This window comes from Schistocerca nitens, chromosome 7 (assembly GCF_023898315.1).
Source record: "Schistocerca nitens isolate TAMUIC-IGC-003100 chromosome 7, iqSchNite1.1, whole genome shotgun sequence".
Classification (NCBI taxonomy): Eukaryota; Metazoa; Arthropoda; class Insecta; order Orthoptera; family Acrididae; genus Schistocerca; species Schistocerca nitens.
Window position 1 is genome coordinate 307900472 of NC_064620.1, and position 5000 is coordinate 307905471.

General features: G+C 54.3%; 1 non-coding gene across 1 annotated transcript in view; it reads right to left on the reverse strand.

Moving 5' to 3' along the window:
• The window catches only part of LOC126196861 (small subunit ribosomal RNA), a 1909-nt gene extending 343 nt beyond the window's left edge, over positions 1 to 1566 (reverse strand). Inside the window, exon 1 of the ribosomal RNA XR_007539290.1 lies at positions 1 to 1566. This exon is cut by the window's left edge and continues 343 nt beyond it. This is a non-coding gene — a ribosomal RNA (small subunit ribosomal RNA).
• Positions 1567 to 5000: the final 3434 nt, after the last annotated feature.

Below are 5000 nucleotides of genomic sequence, written 5' to 3' on the forward strand. Positions count from 1 at the left end.
GCGGCCCAGAACATCTAAGGGCATCACAGACCTGTTATTGCTCAATCTCGTGCGGCTAGAAGCCGCCTGTCCCTCTAAGAAGAAAAGTAATCGCTGACAGCACGAAGGATGTCACGCGACTAGTTAGCAGGCTAGAGTCTCGTTCGTTATCGGAATTAACCAGACAAATCGCTCCACCAACTAAGAACGGCCATGCACCACCACCCACCGAATCAAGAAAGAGCTATCAATCTGTCAATCCTTCCGGTGTCCGGGCCTGGTGAGGTTTCCCGTGTTGAGTCAAATTAAGCCGCAGGCTCCACTCCTGGTGGTGCCCTTCCGTCAATTCCTTTAAGTTTCAGCTTTGCAACCATACTTCCCCCGGAACCCAAAAGCTTTGGTTTCCCGGAGGCTGCCCGCCGAGTCATCGGAGGAACTGCGGCGGATCGCTGGCTGGCATCGTTTATGGTTAGAACTAGGGCGGTATCTGATCGCCTTCGAACCTCTAACTTTCGTTCTTGATTAATGAAAACATACTTGGCAAATGCTTTCGCTTCTGTTCGTCTTGCGACGATCCAAGAATTTCACCTCTAACGTCGCAATACGAATGCCCCCGCCTGTCCCTATTAATCATTACCTCGGGTTCCGAAAACCAACAAAATAGAACCGAGGTCCTATTCCATTATTCCATGCACACAGTATTCAGGCGGGCTTGCCTGCTTTAAGCACTCTAATTTGTTCAAAGTAAACGTGCCGGCCCACCGAGACACTCAATAAAGAGCACCCTGGTAGGATTTCAACGGGGTCCGCCTCGGGACGCACGAGCACGCACGAGGCGGTCGCACGCCTTCGGCTCGCCCCACCGGCAGGACGTCCCACGATACATGCCAGTTAAACACCGACGGGCGGTGAACCAACAGCGTGGGACACAAATCCAACTACGAGCTTTTTAACCGCAACAACTTTAATATACGCTATTGGAGCTGGAATTACCGCGGCTGCTGGCACCAGACTTGCCCTCCAATAGATACTCGTTAAAGGATTTAAAGTGTACTCATTCCGATTACGGGGCCTCGGATGAGTCCCGTATCGTTATTTTTCGTCACTACCTCCCCGTGCCGGGAGTGGGTAATTTGCGCGCCTGCTGCCTTCCTTGGATGTGGTAGCCGTTTCTCAGGCTCCCTCTCCGGAATCGAACCCTGATTCCCCGTTACCCGTTACAACCATGGTAGGCGCAGAACCTACCATCGACAGTTGATAAGGCAGACATTTGAAAGATGCGTCGCCGGTACGAAGACCGTGCGATCAGCCCAAAGTTATTCAGAGTCACCAAGGCAAACGGACCGGACGAGCCGACCGATTGGTTTTGATCTAATAAAAGCGTCCCTTCCATCTCTGGTCGGGACTCTGTTTGCATGTATTAGCTCTAGAATTACCACAGTTATCCAAGTAACGTGGGTACGATCTAAGGAACCATAACTGATTTAATGAGCCATTCGCGGTTTCACCTTAATGCGGCTTGTACTGAGACATGCATGGCTTAATCTTTGAGACAAGCATATGACTACTGGCAGGATCAACCAGGGAGCTGCGTCAACTAGAGCTGAGCAGCCGGCCGCCCGGGAGTGTGTCCCGGGGGCCCGCGCGAACACGCAAGCGTCCGCTCAATTATTCTGCAAACAGGAGGAGGCTGGGCTCCCCTGCACGATACACCTCGAAACCCTCTCAGGTCCCGGCGGCGCGCAGCGCCGTCCTAAGTACTTGGTCGGGTTCGAGAGAGGCGCAATCGCCCGGAGATAGGCGAGTAGACGCTTTCAGTGCGACCACCCGTGCTCCCAACTGAGCTTGCCGCTGCCGACAGAGGCCCGGGAGCGTGCTGTCGTGGTGTTGCCGGCGGGAGACAACACGCGGCCACAAACAGTGACCGGGCAGCTCCAACGCCAGCGCCACAGAGGGGCAGAGCCCCACTTGGGTGCCAAAGCGAACTCTCCCAGCACAGCGCACGCGCCAACACATCCGCACAGCTGCGATACAAACCACCTGCGAGAACCGCGGGGGCGACCGAGCAGCAGACGGCGTCGCATCCTCAACGCACACAGTCCTCAATCGGACCAGCACACTGCAGATGTCCACCGCGCTTCGCACCGGGCCCGGGAGGACCCACTTTGGCCGCACGGCGCCGCGCGCTGGGTGCGCCGGCACGCAGATGCGCCGCCTGCCGCGTCCGTCAGCCGGCGCGCCTGCCACTGGGCGCCCCCACCAGCCGGCTGCCGCGCGTGCGCCCACGCAGCGCGCGGCCAGCACGCCGGGCGCCCCCCCCTCACCGGCCGGGGACGGTCCCACCCAGCCACCGCCGCGTATCGCTTCATACCCACATGCCCACTCACGTTCGTGGGTATGACGGGTGTCGCTGAAGCAACCGGTTAATACCTGTACCGATCGTCGATATCAACGATTCACCTCCAGCGCGAACAACCGCGCAACAACGGATTTCCAGTTCATTTGCGTAACTTGGGCAGCAAACGTAGACATCCATCTACATTTGCGACTTCTACGAGTCTTGCATGCCTGGATGTTGTGTGTCACGACGCACTCCATCAGCATACATACACGCTGCGACGTGTGCACGAAAGAACACGTGGAAGGTGGCCAGCGTACGTATGCGAATGCCATTGCACAGCTGCGAAGCGCATTCAACACGCGAACTCCTGACCGACGAGCTAGAGGTGACAGGAGGGGAGGGGGGGGGGGCGGGGGCGATATACGTCCTATTGCAGTACACAATACAGTGGATAGCGGGACCATGTGGAAAGTAAGCAACACTCGCAAGATGTGAGGGTACGCACCGTAAAATGAATCAATACGCAGAACACCACAGTGTGCGCGAAGTGAACTATGTTGAGATGGTTGCAATTAGGCAACGCTACACGAATTCCTAGATTCATATAACTAACAATTACAGGGCAGGTTAAGGCGCAACGTGGGTTAGGTTAGGGCGCAACGTGGGTTAGGTTAAGGCGCAACGTGGGTTAGGTTAAGGCGCAACTTGGGTTAGGTTAAGGCGCAACTTGGGTTAGGTTAAGGCGCAACTTGGGTTAGGTTAAGGCGCAACTTGGGTTAGGTTAAGGCGCAACTTGGGTTAGGTTAAGGCGCAACTTGGGTTAGGTTAAGGCGCAACTTGGGTTAGGTTAAGGCGCAACGTGGGTTAGGTTAAGGCGCAACGTGGGTTAGGTTAAGGCGCAACGTGGGTTAGGTTAAGGCGCAACGTGGGTTAGGTTAAGGCGCAACGTGGGTTAGGTTAAGGCGCAACGTGGGTTAGGTTAAGGCGCAACGTGGGTTAGGTTAAGGCGCAACGTGGGTTAGGTTAAGGCGCAACGTGGGTTAGGTTAAGGCGCAACGTGGGTTAGGTTAAGGCGCAACGTGGGTTAGGTTAAGGCGCAACGTGGGTTAGGTTAAGGCGCAACGTGGGTTAGGTTAAGGCGCAACGTGGGTTAGGTTAAGGCGCAACGTGGGTTAGGTTAAGGCGCAACGTGGGTTAGGTTAGGGCGCAACGTGGGTTAGGTTAGGGCGCAACGTGGGTTAGGTTAAGGCGCAACGTGGGTTAGGTTAGGGCGCAACGTGGGTTAGGTTAGGGCGCAACGTGGGTTAGGTTAGGGCGCAACGTGGGTTAGGTTAGGGCGCAACGTGGGTTAGGTTAGGGCGCAACGTGGGTTAGGTTAGGGCGCAACTTGGGTTAGGTTAGGGCGCAACGTGGGTTAGGTTAGGGCGCAACGTGGGTTAGGTTAGGGCGCAACGTGGGTTAGGTTAGGGCGCAACGTGGGTTAGGTTAGGGCGCAACTTGGGTTAGGTTAAGGCAGAAGTTGGGTTAGGTTAAGGCAGAAGTTGGGTTAGGTTAAGGCAGAAGTTGGGTTAGGTTAAGGCAGAAGCTGGGTTAGGTTAAGGCAGAAGTTGGGTTAGGTTAAGGCAGAAGTTGGGTTAGGTTAAGGCAGAAGTTGGGTTAGGTTAAGGCAGAAGTTGGGTTAGGTTAAGGCAGAAGTTGGGTTAGGTTAAGGCAGAAGTTGGGTTAGGTTAAGGCAGAAGTTGGGTTAGGTTAAGGCAGAAGTTGGGTTAGGTTAAGGCAGAAGTTGGGTTAGGTTAAGGCAGAAGTTGGGTTAGGTTAAGGCAGAAGTTGGGTTAGGTTAAGGCAGAAGTTGGGTTAGGTTAAGGCAGAAGTTGGGTTAGGTTAAGGCAGAAGTTGGGTTAGGTTAAGGCAGAAGTTGGGTTAGGTTAAGGCAGAAGTTGGGTTAAGGGATGGTGTGTGTGGGGGGGGGGGTGGGGTGGCGAGGTTCGTTGATAGTGATGGTAGTAAGTGGACGCCTGAGGCACTATCAGATATGTCACGTCAGTTGCACTTGTGGCTCATGGCAGGTGGCGCGCCCGTTCTGTGTTTGTGGCAAAGGAGTGGCACACCTGTGTCTTTCATTCCTGCCATTGTTTATGTGCTGTGAGATGCGGCAGTGTGGTGCTGTTGGGTGCACCCCTGTGTAGGACATGTGTCGGTGTTGGTGGCGTATCTGAGCAATGGTGGTTGTAGGAAGAGTGGGATATTCAGTTTTCTGGTTCGACGTCCCGGTCTGGTTATCATAGTGTGGATGGTGTACTGTGGCCGAGAGGATGCACTGGATGTTGTTCCATGCTGGTACTTAGATGTTGTGTCTGCGTCTGTTACAGGCATAGACTAGTGGGTGATGGAGTGTGTGGGTGACGTGTGGTTGACATTGTGTGCACAGACGTTCAGCATGTATAGGGACAGTTGTATGTGTTATCTATATTCCGATGACTGCGCGTATTACTAAGCACCGCCGTGTATAAGCTTAATGTATGTATAGTCAATGCCTGTTCTATCTCTGTACAGTAGTAGCGGTGCGACTGCACTAGCTAGCTACACCTCGCGGCATCGTCCCCCGGTGTATGGCATATGATTATAAACATTCTGTCTATTAGTCAAAACCGGTGGTGTGACTACGTCACATGTTTGAGGT